A 16681-nucleotide genomic window follows, 5' to 3' on the forward strand; every position below is an offset into this window, starting at 1 on the left:
CTACAACTACTATTACTGCTGCTGATGCTCCTTCTTTCGTTTCTTCTACTTCTTCACCTGCCCCTCCCCTTCCATCTACTTCCAACACTATCACTCCTTCTACCATCTCTAAAACACCACTAGTGCAAAGCTAGAAAGTGAGTAAGAGCGTTGAAACATCCGAGAGGTTCCTTTAGACACTATGAGAATGGCAAACTTTCGACAAGGCCCCTTTTTTTTTTTTTAACACGACGCCATGTACAGGGGGTCGTTTCTTTTCCCGCCTCTCTTCTCTTCGGCCGTAGGACTTGTCAGACAGCTTTCTCACTGCGTAATCTTGCACTTACCGACTCATTTTCCTCTGCATGCCTAAGCCTCGCTTCAGACCGACTTCCTTCGACGCCGCGGGTTGCTAAAGAGGTTATCACACTAGACATTTATTTCCTCCGACCAAGGCTTTTTCCCCCTTTCAAAGGGGAAAAAGCTTTGGTATATGTATGTATGTATGACTGTTGGAGCAAATTTGCAGCCCACAGCTTTCGGAAAGGAATGTGATATGCTGGAGAACAGTTTTCCCCTGGCATATCAAATGACATTCTATGTTTTTTTTTCTTTGTTGTTGTTGTTGTTGTTATTATTATTGTTGTTGTTGTTGTTGTTGTTGAGAAAACAAAATAGTTTGCCATAGTAAATTTTGGGCAGAAAGAGTTCTGGAGGTGTATGGTACCTTTTTCTGTAGTTTCTCATCACTTCTGAATGTCATCTTGTTTCTATGTTGGCTATCATTTTGACTAAGTTTCTACGGCTGATGGAATTTTCGTTCGTGAATAGATAGCTGCCGAGGTAAAATGAACAAACTATAGACCTCTTGGGTCGATGGCACTCTCTTAAGGTGCGGCCACACTACACAAGGTTTGTTGTGAGAATAGATGGTAGAGGGATACTTAGCTGGATGCCTAGCGGCTCAGAGGCAAGAACAAACACATGTTATCTATTACGAGTGGCCATACCGGACGCAGGTAACGGATAAGCTTGGAGAGAACCCTTTGTCCACGTTCGGTATGACCATTCCTATTAGACAATATTTGTTCTTGTCTGTGACCCGCTAGGCATCCCTCTTCCCTCCCAGCAAAGCGCGCGCAGTGTGGCCACGCCCTTAATGTGTTTGCTTCTTGGCACTGATCGTCACCCTTTCCTGGATGTCGCCAGGCTGTTTCGTTCATCCCCGTGGCCTTTTCCTCACTGGTGAAGCGATCATAACTTCTCTCGATTAATTTCTCCAATGCAAGTGCAGGTAATTTCCTTTCATTCCGCCTACAGGCTAATTTGTTCCCGTTAGAATCACCTTATACAAAGAGTTGTGAAATGACGATACAAAAAGTGACCCAGGAAGCCATTTTGTGGCCAATTAATCTTCGTTCGCTCTTAGTCTTTGCTCTTGCCATTGATTCTTCGAACCTACTGGGCTTGTTCACTGAATATGCCGGCTTGTTATGCATTTGGATCCACCAAACAGTCCTGTTTTGCAGTTCCTTTATGCAGACACTTGCGATAACTCCGGACACGCCGTCATCTTGTGACCATTGTGCGTAGTTGTCGCAACTCTGTATAAAAGGACTCTAGTCTCCCTGGGACAAAATTCCCTGCCGCCTCACGGCCCCCGGTACACCTAAAGTAATGTTTTCCAACATGGGGTGCTAATATAAATTACATGGGGTGCTGGGAAGTGATGTATACATACTCTTACACTTTCCTTTATCCCTCTAGTGATGAGATATCATCTAGGAGGTGCTGGACTGCTTAGATCTGACTACAAGATGTGCTAGGACCAGAAGAGGTTGGGAAACGCTGCATTTACATGTACACTTTCCTTTATATTTCTAGTAATAAGGTATTATTTAGGGAGTGCTCGATTTTTTAGACCTGACTATAGGGGGGGGGGTGCCCCTGGGGTTGGAAAAGCTTGGGAAACGTTGCATTTACACATACATTTCCTTTATCCTTTTAGTAATAGTATATTAATTAGGGGTTGCTGGACTGTTAAGACCTTATTACCTAGGGCCAAAGTTGGGAGACGCTGCATTTACACACACACTTTCCTTTATCCTTCTAGTAATAAGGTATTAGTTACGTGGTAGCTAAACTGCTTAGACCTGACCACAGGATGTACTAGGGCCGGAAGAGATTGGCAAACGCTACATTTACAAATACACTTTCCTTTATCCTTCTAGTAATAATATATTAATTAGAGGTTGCTGGACTGTTTAGACGTGACTTCTTAGGGCCGTAGAAGATTGGGAAACGCTGCATTTAGACATATACTTTCCTCTATCCTTTTAGTAATAATATATTAATTAGGGAATGCTGGGCTGTTTAGACCTTACTACCTAGGGCCGAGATTGGGAAACACTGCATTTACACATACACTTTCCTCTATCCTTTTAGTAATAATGCATTAATTAGGGAGTGCTTGGGGTGCTGCTAAGGTCAGAGAAGGTTGGGAAACGCTGACCTAAAGGGTTATAGAGCAAACCTCCATTAACCCCGTGCGCAGCGGAGGGAGACACTTTTCCCTTTCATCCCGTTTTCCTTCAGGCAATTCTGTTTATCTTCGTGGGACCCCGCTGGCAACGACACAGGAGGTCAACGGGTGACACGTGAGGAACAAAATCCTGACCACACAATGACGAAGGAAATGCGATTTGAACAACAATGCAGGACCCCCAAGAGGTTCCCGCTGATGCAGGGGGAGAGAAAGTGTTTGGCGGGAAGTTGCATTCAGACGCTCAGGAGGAGTTGCACAGCCGTTGGATCCACTTACGCACGAACACACGCACGAACACACGCGCATGCTCGCACTCGCACGCGCACGCACACATCCACGAGGAAGCGCACATAAACGTGTAAACAAAGTGCATGCGTGAAAACTCTCTCTCTCTCTCTCTCTCTCTCTCTCTCTCTCTCTCTCTCTCTCTCTCCCTCTCTCCCTCTCCCCTTTCCCCCTCCCTCCCTCTCCATTTTTCGATGCACACACACACACACACACACACACACACACACACACACACACACACACACACACACACACACACACACACACACACACACGCACGCACGCACGCACACACACGCACACACACACGCATATGTATATACATATATACTGTATATATATATATATATATATATATATATATATATATACATTTCATGCATAGGTACACATAATAATGTGTACACAATTGCATATATTCATGCACCAGTGAAGCTTAGGGAATCATGTAACATAGCAAGTCAACACAACCATGCTTCAATAGCACCTTTGACGTCATCCATCCCACCATTTCATCTCGAGATGTTTCCAGCATCATTCGCGGATCAAGTTTGAACCGGGGTCAGGTACGCGACCAGATATATTGTGGTTCATAAAAGTCTATGTATCTATATACCAAGGGTTTTCCCCCTTATCAAGGAGGTAGCCAAGTCAAAAGACATGCACCCATTCCCACCCATTCCACTCACAACCATTCCACTCACAACCATTCCACTCATAACCATTCCACTCATAACCATTCCACTCATAATCATTCCACTCACAACCATTCCATCACACAACCATTCCATCACACAACCATTCCATCACACAACCATTCCATCACACAACCATTCCATCACACAACCATTCCATCACACAACCATTCCATCACACAACCATTCCATCACACAACCATTCCATCACACAACCATTCCATCACACACATTCCACTCACAACCATTTCACTTCAAATCATTCCACTCACAACCATTCCACTTACAACCATTCCACTCACAACCATTCCACTCACAACCATTCCACTCCCAATCATTCCACTCACAATCATTCCACTCCCAACCAATCCACTCACAAGCATTCCACTCCCATCCACCACCCTTTCTTCCCTCTCATCTTAGCTCCTCATGGATGACGGGTCATCCCTGTATCCCGCCCACTGCCCTGGGTCAGAAGCAATGCAGCAAGACACAGCACATCCACAGCAAGTCCCCTTCACTTCATCGGTGACATCCCCTCTCCGTCTCCTATCTATTTCCTGAATTAAGCACAGTATATATTCGAATGCTGTGTATTAAGTATTATAGGTTAGTAGATCAAGGTTGTGGTGTACGTGTACCCCACAAGTATGCTTGTAGGTGCAAATTGATGCGTGATGTGTTGTGTGGTAGTCTAACCTGACTCAACGCTCGAAGGCTAGGATGAGTCACCCCAATTAGGTCGCGTCTGTCAAGGCGTCAGATCGGGCCTGGGTATATATACCACCTGCCCCGAGCGGGCAAGGGATTCCGTCAGTCAGTCATTCTAACCTCTGTAGTATAGAGCGTCACTAGGCCTTCACGGTCGGTCCCCCACGTGGGGACCACGCCACGTCAGTCCTTAGGCCGACGCACAAACGTCCACCAAAATAAAGCGCATAAGCCACACCGTGTCAATTTCTCCGTACGTCACCCAGTCTAGTAATGTACACCCGTATGTTACAAGGTCCTGTTTCGGTAACCTTGAAATGCACGGCGTCCCAATATAATGAGAAATCACCAAGACTAAAGCGGCCTTGCTGTGGATGTGCTGTGTCTTGCGACACAGCTTCTAATCCAGGGCAGTGGGCGAGATGCAGGAATGACCCGTCATCCACGAGAAGCCAAGATAAGTGGGAGGGAAGGGGGTGAATGGGAGTCAAGTATATGGGGATGGAATGGGTGGGAGTGGATTTTATCCCTTTGTTTTTTGGGTTACCTCCCTTGTAAGGGGGAGAAAGCCTTTGGTGGTATATGTATGTATGTACCAAGACTGTGGCGTATCTCACATGTCTACCGTTTTTTTTTGTTTTGTTTTTTTTTGTAAGGAGGTAATAGGCAAAACTGGTTTATCAACAGAATGGTTAACGAATGGAATGATAGATGGTAATGGACGTGGAGCTCTGTGTAGTGTAGGCCTTATGGTCTCTTGCAGTCTCCTCCATTACGTTCTTATTTATTCTATCTCTCGTCTGGCGATTTCATTCATTCATTCTCGCTCTCTCTCTAGCTCTCGCTTTCTTTCTCTCACTCTCTTTCTCTCTCGCTCTCTTTCTCGCTCTCTCGCTTTCTCTTTCTCTTTCTCTCTTTCTCTTTCTCTCTTTCTCTTTCTCTCTCTCTATCTCTCTATATATCTCTCTCGCTCTTTCTCTCGCTCGCTCTCTTTCTCTCGCTATCTTTCATCCGCTCTTTCTCTCTCTCTTTCTTATTCTCTCACTCTCTCTAACGCTCTCACTCTCTCTATCTCTATCTCTCTCTTTATCTCACATTGTGTCCTGTGCATATATTTTTTCATTGTTATACAAAACCTTATCACAACGGTACAAAAATATTCGCCTCGTTTAGATAAACGGTGTATGTTCATAGAACAACTCTTTCTGAGGCATCACGCAAGAACAGAACGACTTTAGGAAGACCCTCAACCCTCAAACATCAACACCGGTTAGAAAGAATCGAAAGTCGAGAGAAGTAATCGGAAATTAAGAGTGATAGTGGGCGTCGTTGGTTCTCAAAGTTGCTTCCCTCATTAGTGTGAACATCATCCTTTGCTCGCAGTGTCATTTGCGGCATTAAAGTCCTCCGAGCGTCACTCAGTCGAGAAGACTCGTTTTACTCTCCCGGACTCTTCCGCGGTTTTGTCGGCGACTCCTGCTGGCATCCTCTCTTTGTCTCCTGTTTCCTGTTATGGTTTCTTTCTGTCGTCGAAGAACTATCTCGGTTAATATATCCCGATAAAAACAAAACAAACAAGAACAACAGCAACAGCAACAGGAGCTACAACAACAACAACGTCTACTTCTACTTTTACTTCTTTTTATCTGTAGTTTTCTTCTTGTCACTATAGGGTCACTATTCCTCAAGAACATTTTCTATTTCTCGTCAATCTTTTCTTCTGTTCCATTTCTATCTTCTCTCTCTCAGATTCGTCTCTGTGATATTCTTTCCATCTTTATCTTCTTCTACATTTGATCTCCATCCTCTTCCTTCTTTTACCAAAGCTTCAAAACAACGTAAACACAAAACCGCCCTGGCTAGCATGCTACTTGCTTTCGCTACTTCGTTTGAGTAGAAACGACTTCGGTTACAATATTCTAGACTTCCGTAAGAACATCTTAACAATGTGTCTAACATTCGTATTTTAGGTTTAACTTCTCTTAGTTCGTAATTCAGCTTCTCACTATATGACGCAAAGAGTAATTTGACATTTGGAAATTTGAAAAACAAACGATCGTCACCGAAGTCGTTTCTATCTAAACGTAGTAGCAAAAGCAAGTAGCATGCTAGCGAGAAATTCCTAGTGTGCCGACACCTTAACGCTTACCCCGACTGCTAACCACACCCTGAATACACAGACTATGTCTTCTTCCGCCATTTGTGTTTGTACACGCAGACAATATAAAACAAATTTACTGAGAATTCTGTGGGAGGACTGTGATCGTTGCTGTATACATGTGAAGAACGGATTTCCTGTTAAAGAAACTCGGGTTAACAAAGTAAGAGTAAATACCATGATTCTCTGATGTCAATATATTATTTGTCACATTTCCGAGACAGATTGATGGTAGGTTGGTGCAAACGTAATTTTATCAGTTCCTGTGTCTGGATTCATGAGCTAGTCTGAGCTTGTAGATTTATTCTTAAAGTAATGGGATTCTACCTTTCATTTTTCATTTTCAGATCAATGGCTGGAACAAGTTTTCTCATTTTCTCCGAATATTGTTATGGTAAAAAAGAAAGTAGATAAATGAAAAAATAAAGAACACTAGCAAATATAAGAAACGACTACAAAGAATCGTAATTTGGCGGTTAAGTGGTAGTCATTTCCGAAAACAAAAACGAAATTAGAAAGACGAGATTTCAACATTGTTAGGCCAATTTCACTTATTCCAGATGCACTCTTGCATCTGGTATTTAGATGTATCATTTTTATTTTTATTTTTCTTCAGTCATTTAGATTTCTTTTGTTAATCTAATGATTAATCTTACGATAGAAGTTTGACTTTCGAGACTAAAAATATTCATCTACATTTCAGCTGCTCTTCGACTCTCAGCGTGCAACGTTAGAGATCAAATTCACTTCCTCTTAGGAAATTGCAGTAGTGATGGGCAAGAATCTTGTCTTCTGCAATAACACAGTTTAGAGGTCGTGAGGTCACCAACCCACGACCCACAATTTCACGCCCGTCACGTCCGTTACGACAAGAGGATGCAGCAGCAGACGACACTACGTAATGTCGTCGTTTATCAAATATTTTTGAATCGTGCATGTCTGCTATCACTTTTGTATCCGAGAGAGGAAAGTTTTGTCGGGTTTTCAGTCAACTTGGAGCTTTTCGTCAGTTCCTTCCTCCGAATTTTCCCATTCATTCTCAGCTTTGTGTACCACAATAAAGATGACAAGCGAAATGTATTAATAAAGGTACCGTCTTCACATGTTTCTTTTGATAGACTTTCTACTTGCTGAGTAACGCTTCCCGTTTTGTTCTTCTTAATATCAAACAATTTTCTTCAGCAGTGTCGTATCCCCTTTGGATCAGACCTACTTATAATCTAATTTTAGTTGATGCCAAATGATTTTACACAGATAATGAATATGCCTCTGTTAACAATGGGTACAAATTCCATGGGATAATATGAACATAAGAACATAAGAATGGGGAAGACTGCAAGAGACCTTAAGGCCTACACTAGGCACTTCCGTATCCCTTACCACTATTCAATCTACTGTTTCAGTGCCCACTACATGGTTACTATGTCTATTCCATTTGTTAGCCACTCCGTTGGTAAACCAGGTGTAATCTACTTCCTTATTAAACCTAAAATTGTCCATTTCTGTACACACAAAGGACTCTCTTCTAATCCCTTTACCAATGTAGTTTCAGAAGATTTTATTCAGCTGTGAGAACATCACAATGATTAAGAAACCCCAACTCACCTACGAAGATTTTGTTCAAGTTAAAACAGAAGTAGGTAAGAACTGATTTACCAATAGAATGGTTAACGAATGGAATAGACTTAGTAACCATGTAGTGAGTGCTGAAACTATCAGTTGTTTTAAAAGAAGGTTAGATAACTTTATGGATGGGGATGATAGGTGGTAATGGACATGGAGCTGCCTAGTGTAGGCCTTATGGTCTCTTGCAGTCTCTTTCGTTCTTATGTTTTTACGTAGTGAACACTGAAACTATTGGCTGTTAAAAAAAATTAGATAACTTTATGGATGGGGATGATAGTTAGTAATGGATATGGAAATACCTAGTGTAGGCCTTATGGTCTATTGTAGTCTCCCCCATTCCCATGTTCATCGAGGCCAGCGTCGTGTCGTTCTCAGAGAGTGATAGTTTGGTATCGATCGTACTAAGGACATTAAAGCCTACGTAACAAAGGATTACAAAGGCGGAGCATGACGGTAGGAGACCTTTTGGTCCATAACTAGGTCGGATGCGGAAAAAATAGATACAAGAATAAAATGAATTAATAGATAGAAAATAAACAAACAGAAAAATAACAATAATTCATGATAAATAATAAATATATAAATATGTAAATAACAAAAAGCAAACATTTAAAATTTTCATTAAATGTTGTGATTTTGAAAAAAGAAAAGAAAACTAGAAGACGTCGCTCACAGTATTCAATAATGTGTCTAATATTCGTATTCTAGGTTCAGCTTTTCTTAGTTCGTCATTCAGCTTCTCAATATATGACGCAAAGGTGATTTGATATTTGGAGATTCGAAAAATGAAATATTGCAAACGACGTTGTTTCTACTCAAACTCGCTTGAGACGCCTATGTGTCAAGGAAGTCCGAACACTTAAGGCATTATCATTACTTCTTTTATTTTATCTTATACTTTTATTTATTTGTTTTGGTTTATTTATTTATATATTTATTTGCTTATTTGTTTATTTATTTGTTTATTTATTTATTTTACTTGTTTATTATTATTATTATTATTATTATTATTATTATCATTATTGTTATTATCATTGTTATTCCTATTATTATTATCGTTATTATTATCGTTATTATTATCGTTATTATTATTATTATTATTATCATTATTATTATTATTATTATCATTATTATTATCGTTGTTATTGTTATTATCATCGTTGTTATTGTTATTATTATTATCGTTGTTATTATTATTATCATTATCGTTGTTATTATTATTATTATCATCGTTGTTATTATTATTATTATCATCGTTGTTATTATTATTATTATCGTTATCATTATTATATTATTGTTATTATTAATTATTATTATCGTTGTTATTAATTATTATTATCGTTGTTATTAATTATTATTATCGTTATCAATTATCATTATCGTTGTTATTAATTATTATTATCGTTGTTAATTATCATTATCGTTATTAATTATTATTATCGTTATTAATTATTATTATCGTTATTAATTATTATTATCGTTATTAATTATTATTATCGTTATTAATTATTATTATCGTTATTATTATTATTATTATTATTATTATTATTACTATTATTATTATTATTATTATCATTATTATCTTATTTATTCATCTATTTATTATTTATTCTATTTTATTTAAAAAAAAATTATTTTATCTTTTTTTTTCGTACGCCCACTTGGTTAATTTCCCCCCGACTGTTGGAGCAAATTTGCAGCCCGCAGCTTTCGGGAAGTAATCTGATATGCTGGAGTAAAATAAATTTCCTCCAGCATAATATCAAATGACATTCTATGTGAATTGTTGAGAAAACAAAATAAGTTTGCTCCAGTGATTTCACGGCGGAAAATGTTCTGGGGGTAGGGAGGATACCGCCGATTTATTGGAGGTTGAAGGAAAAACAGCCTAGTCTGATAACCCCTTTAACCACACAAGAGGACAATACTCACGAACGGCGAGGTAGGAAGGGAGGATAGGGTGGGGTTAGGCTACCCTTACTGAAGCTCTCCGACGAAGACATCACCCGTAGTCTCCTCTTTCTTTCTTTCTTTCTTTCTGTTTTTCTTTCTTTCTTTCTGTCTTTCTTTCTTTCTTTTTCTTTTTCTTCAGGACGGAGACCCTTTGTCCTTTTTTTTTTTTTTTTTTACCACCTGAGACGGACTCTCCGCGTATTCTTCTGCATGATGGTCCTCCAAATTTCTAATCACGAAAACTGGTCGTGAGAAAGAAACTTCACAGAGCTTAGACCCTATGAATCAAGCCTCTGCCTGAAGCCAAATTACTTCATCTATGAAACTCTCGAGTTATCTTCATCACTGTCTGGTCTGTCTGTCTGTCTTTGTCTGTTTCTCTGTTTCTCTGCCTGCCTGCCTGCCTGCATGTCTACGTGTCTGTCTGTGTGTCTGTCTGTGTGTCTGTGTCTGTCTGTGTGTCTGTGTCTATCTGTGTGTCTGTGTCTATCTGTGTGTCTGTGTCTATCTGTGTGTCTGTGTCTATCTGTGTGTCTGTGTCTATCTGTGTGTCTGTGTCTATCTGTGTGTCTGTGTCTATCTGTGTGTCTGTGTCTATCTGTGCGTCTGTGTCTATCTGTGTGTCTGTGTTTATATGTGTGTCTATGTGTGTGTGTGTGTGTGTGTGTGTGTGTATCTCTGTCTGTCTGTCTGTCTCAATCTCTCAGTTTCTCTGCCTCTCTGTCTCTCTGTCAGCTTGCCTTTCCCACAGTCTCTCCATTGCTTCCTGACCTCCATCCACCTCCTCCCTCATCTCTCCCCTGTCGATCTTTCCCCAACACCCCGAAACGTCTTCTTCTTCTTCCTCCACCTGGCTTTCTCCTCCCGTGCCCATCTGTTTGCTTGCGTTTCCGCATCTGCCTCTCTCTCACGTCTGTCTGTTTAACTGTCCTTTTTATCTTTCTTCTCTTATATTGACCCTGTCTCCCATTCACGACGCCTCCCTGACAGATCCTTTCTCCCTCCTGCCTCTCTCTCTCTTCCTTTCTTCCTGTTCAGGATCCTTCGCTTTCTCTCCTTCACGTCCTGACATCCTTCTTCTCCCTTATCGTGTCTCGCCGTTTCCTTTGAATTCGTGATATTTCCTCTCTCGTTCTCTCACTCCCGCTCTACTCTCTCTCCTCTCTCTCTCTCTCTCTCTCTCTCTCTCTCTCTCTCTCTCTCTCTCTCTCTCTCTCTCTCTCTCTCTCTCTCTCTCTCTCTCTCTCTATTATATATATATACATATATATATGTATATATATAATGTATATATATATATATATATATAATGTATATATATATATATATATATATATATATGTATATATATATATATATAATGTATATATATATATATATATGTATATATATATATAATGTATATGTATATATATATATATATATATACATGTGTGTATATACATATATATATATATATATATATATATCCTTTCCCCTTTCTCTCTCTCTCCCCTTTCTCCTCTTTCTCTCTCCTCTTTCACTCTCCCTTTTCTCTCTCTCCCCTTTCTTTCCCCTTACTCTCTCTCTCTTCCTTCCTTTCCCCTTCCTCTCTCTCCCCTTTCTTTCCCCTTACTCTCTCTCTCCCTTCCTCTCTCCCTTTCTCTCTCTTTCCCCCTCTCTCTCTCTCCTTTCTCTCTCTTCCCCATTTCTCCCCTTTCTCTCTCCCCTTTCTCCCTCTCTCTCCCCTTTCTCTCTCTCTCTATCTCTCTTTCTCTCTCTCTCTCTCTCCCCTTTTTCTCTCTCCCCTTTCTCTCCCCTTTTTCTCTCTCCCCTTTCTCTCCCCTTTGTCTCTCTCCTTTCTCTCTCTTTCCCATTTCTCCCCTTTCTCTCCCCTTACTCTCTCCCCCCTTTCTCTCTCTCCCCTTTCTTTCCCCTTACTCTCTTTCTGTTTCCCCTTTCTCTCTCCCCTTTCTCTCTCTGCCCTTTCTCTCTCTCCCCTTTCTTTCCCCTTACTCTATTTCTATCTCCCCTTTCTCTCCCCTTCTCTCCCATTTCTCTCTCTCTCCTCTTTCTCTCTCTTTCCTTTCTCTCTCTCTCTCCTTTCTCTCTCTCTCTCCCCTTTCTCTCTCCCCTTTCTCTCTCTCTCCCCTTTCTCTCTCTCTCCCCTTTCTCTCTCTCTCCCCTTTCTTTCTCCCCTTTCCCTCTCCCTTTTCTCTCTCTCCCTTTTCTCTCTCCCTTTTCTCCTTTCTCTCCTCTTTCTCTCTCTTCCATTTCTCTTTCTCTCTCATTTCTTTCCCTTTCCTCCCTCTCCCTTTCTTCTCTCTCCCTTTCCTGTCTCTCTCTCTCTCTCTCTCTCTCTCTCTCTCTCTCTCTCTCTCTCTCTATATCTATCTATCTATCTATTTATCTATTTATCTATTTATCTATCTATCTATCTATCTAACTCGGTCACTGTCTGCTGTCTGTTTATCTGTCTATCTCACCTAACTCTCTCCCCTCTCCCTCTCCCTCTCCCTCTCTCCATCTCCCTCTCCCTCTCTCTCCATCCCTTTCCCTGTTTCCCCGCCATCCCGCGCGGTGACGACGATGCGCGAGGTGTGCCGACGATGTCATTAAAAAGGGAAAGCGACGAACGAACTGCCTCACTCAATCACCGCCGGGGGAGAGGGGGTGGGGAGCCACGGGAGGTTCCTTTGCGGGGGGGGGGGAGGGGGGATTTGGGATTCGGCGCCAGCGATCGACAGGAATCCTTCCCCCCCCTTTATTTTATTTTATTTTATTTATTTATTTATCATATATTTATTTACTTATTTATTCATTTATTTATCTATTTATTTATTCATTTATCTTTTTTATTTATTCATTTTTTTGTTTTTGTTTTTGGGATTCAGTTGGCTGTAGTCCTATAAAACGCTTCACCCGTGATTCATGGAGGCGATTACTGCCGCGCTCAGACTAAGGGGGGCAATAAATATGACGATGAATGATATCCGCACTTAGAAACACTAACGACGATATTCGTGATTATGTATATATGCATATTAACACACACACACACACACACACACACACACACACACACACACACACACACACACACACACACAAAACACACACACGCACAGTGTACATATATACTGTACATATATACATACTATACACACATACACACTGTACAGACATACTGTTCATACACACATGCATACACACGCACACAACAACAACAACAACAACAACAACAACAACAACAACAACAACAACAACAACAACAACAACAACAACACCTAAGCCCCAGACGACGTTGCCCAAATATGGTCATTTACTAATTTCGTCTCCCAAAAGAGGACCTTGCACATCACTCTTCCTACATCGGCAATATTACGACGTAACTCCATCTGTCACCTACAAATTGAAGCCTCCAAAACCTTCCTCTGTACTTGTCTCTCAAGAACATAAGAATGGAGGAGACTGCAAGAGACCCTATGGCCTACACTAGGCAGTTCCATGTCCATTACCACCTGTCATCCCCATACATAAAGTTGTCTAACCTTTTCTTTGAATTACCGATAGTTTCAGCGCTCACGAAATGGTTACTAAGTTTATTCCATTCATTAACTACTCTGTGGGTAAATCAGTTCCTGATTATTTCCTTCTTAAATTTAAATGATGCAATGAATAGAAAAAGGTTAGAAGAAGGAATATCTATAATTGATTCCCACTCTACTATACGAGGATTGCAAATCCTAAGATTGAATAGACTAAACGGGGTTATCACACTGGGATAATTTTCCTCCGACCTCCGATTAATCGGCGGTACTGCCCACCTCCAGATTTTTTCCGCCGTGAAATCATTATGGCAAACTGTTTTGTTTTCAAAAAAAAAAAAAAAAAAAAAAAAAAAAATTAAATTCGTTTGATATGATTTTTTTCCTTCAGCATTACAGATCGAAGGAAAAAAAGACTAATGTGATAGTGTCTTCAGTAACCATGTAGTCAGCGCTGACACAATTCAGCCGTTTTAAAAGAAGATTAGAAAACTTTACGAGTAGTGACGACAGCTGGTAAAGGACATGGATCTGCATAATGTAGGCCTTATGGTCTCATGTGATCTCCTCTATTGTAACGTTCTTATGTTCTCTTCATTAAGAAATGAACCCCACGATCAACCAACAAACAGACGATCTCCTGGTAGTTCCCGGCTCAAGAACGCTGTCTCAACCACCACAATCCCACCACAATCCCACTTTACCACAATCCCATCCACCATGATCACACGGCAACCACAATCCTACCGCCCCCCCCTCCCCCACCGCAAAATTTCTTGACATTTTGTGAAATTGTGACACTAAGTCTGCGTTTAACTACCAAGCGAGTCTGGACCCGTTTTCTTTAACTTTTGCGAGTTCGTTTGAGTAGAGACGACTTCGGATACAATCTTCCGTTTTCTTCAACCTTTGCGTCATATATTGAGAAACTTAATGGCAAACTGAATGGAATTAAACCTTTACGAATGTTAGACACATTATCGAAGTGTTCTTAGGGAAGTCTAGAAAGCTGCAAGAAAAGTCTTCCTCTAGTTATTTAAATTCACAGGATTTGACGAGAATTGACTCAGTTTCGCTCGTTGTAAACGCAGCCTAACATCTCCTAGGATACCATTCTAATTGTACTTATGTCCATGTTGCCCCAAAACATATGTAACTTGATACCTGAAGATGATAGAAGAGTATCGAAACGTGGCGTAATACAAATTAACTCCAATTTTCTTCAGGGAGCTGCTTCACGCTCTGCTTGTTTCCCAAATGAAGCTGATTAGGAACATCGAGAACACAAGAAAGAATTTTGACAATGCATTACTACCCGTCAGTTTCAGTTAAACTTGTATATCACACACGCACACACACACACACACACACACACACACACACACACACACACACACACACACACACACACACACACACACACACACACACACACACACACACACATACACACACACAAACACACACAAACACACACACACGCATACACACACACACACACACACACACACACACACATACACACACACACATTATATATATGTATAGATAGATAGGTACATACATACATATATATATATATATATATATATATATATATATACATATATATATATATACATATGTATATATATATATGAACATATATATATATATACATATATATATATACATATATATATACATATGTATATATATATATATGAACATATATATATATATATATATATATATATACATATATATATATATACATATATACACACACATAAGTATACATTTTTTAAATAGAATTTATCATTAAACCATGTATTGTATCTACCACACATAACTTTATCAAGTTAATTATGATTGTCAGAGGTGAGACATCCTCTATTGAGAGTATACACCATGGAACACGTTACTTCACTCTCACACGCCGGCGCCAGTCCCCCCACGGTCTCTCCGAGGGGCAATCTCCCATGCAGTCACCCTTCCTTCCCACTCGAAACAACCCTCGACAGGTTCGGTCAACTTGCACCAATTATGAATTCTGTGGTCGTCCCCTTCTTCGTCTTCTCCATCGAGGGTTGTCTTTTGTGGAGAAAACGCTGAATAGGATCAACATCATCAGGGGTACGTGCCACACGGTGTGGTTTGTCAAATTCGATTGATTCCTCTTCCAGAAGTCCTAATGAATTATCTACTTGGACCCAAGCAGAGAATGAAATAACATCTGGCCAAAGACCAAAGTTAATGTCTCAACATGCTAAGGAAATGATCATTGTTTTGTTGTGAGAATTGAAAATGTTGCCTTACAAAGGACTCAAAATGGTTACCAGGAAACCTTACGAAGGACTCAAAATAGTTACTAAGGAATTCCTTGCAATTATCCATTTTGAGACCAATGCTGAACAATTTGTCTTCTCCCTAGTATCACTACTTCCTGGTCTCTCTTGTCCACGCTTCCCATCTCGCGGTGTCCAGTCAGTAACACACTTCCTCTGTTTGCACGTCCGTCATCTTTATCCTTTCTGACTACTTTCTCTACCAGACTCCATTTTCGCTTTTTAATCGCCTCTATATATCACTCTAGTGTAGGGGTGGGCAACCTTTCCATGCGTGTGTGCCAAAATCAGCCAAATATATGTTAAAAAATTCTCGCGTGCCAACAGAGTAACATAAATGAAAGGCTTACATACGAGTATGGGCCCCCTCCCTTCACATCCTCCAAGGCCCTAATCCTCCGCCCAGCGCAGCATGCGGTTACTAATGGTCAAACAATACGAGCTGGGGATTTATTAGTTATCTATTTTAAGCTGAGCTCTGGAACTCGCGTGCCGGGAAAAGCAAGTCATTCGTGTGCCAGATTTGGCACGCGTGCCAAGGGGCTTAAAGTGTGTGTGTATTGTTTTATACAGAAATAGACACTCAAGAAAAGGAGAGAAATAAAACAAGAGGGAAGAGAGGATGCGATGTCATGAAAGAGCCATTAAGAAACGGAGGTAAAGAGAGAGGGGCAGAAGGAGAGGGAAGAAGAGGAAGAAGAAGAAGAAAAATGATATGAGGAACCTATGTCCGGATGCGTGTATCTACGGCCGAAGCCGTCACTTTTGCCCTATGCCCTATGGAGGAGGAGGAGGAGGAGGAGGAGGAGGAGGAAAAGGAGAAGGCAAACGAGAAAAAAAAAAAAGAAAAAAAAAAGAGGAAGAAAAAGCCG

The sequence above is a fragment of the Oratosquilla oratoria genome, unplaced genomic scaffold, assembly GCF_046742065.1.
Source record: "Oratosquilla oratoria isolate Oo_2021 unplaced genomic scaffold, ASM4674206v1 SCAFFOLD87, whole genome shotgun sequence".
In the NCBI taxonomy this organism is placed as follows: domain Eukaryota; kingdom Metazoa; phylum Arthropoda; class Malacostraca; order Stomatopoda; family Squillidae; genus Oratosquilla; species Oratosquilla oratoria.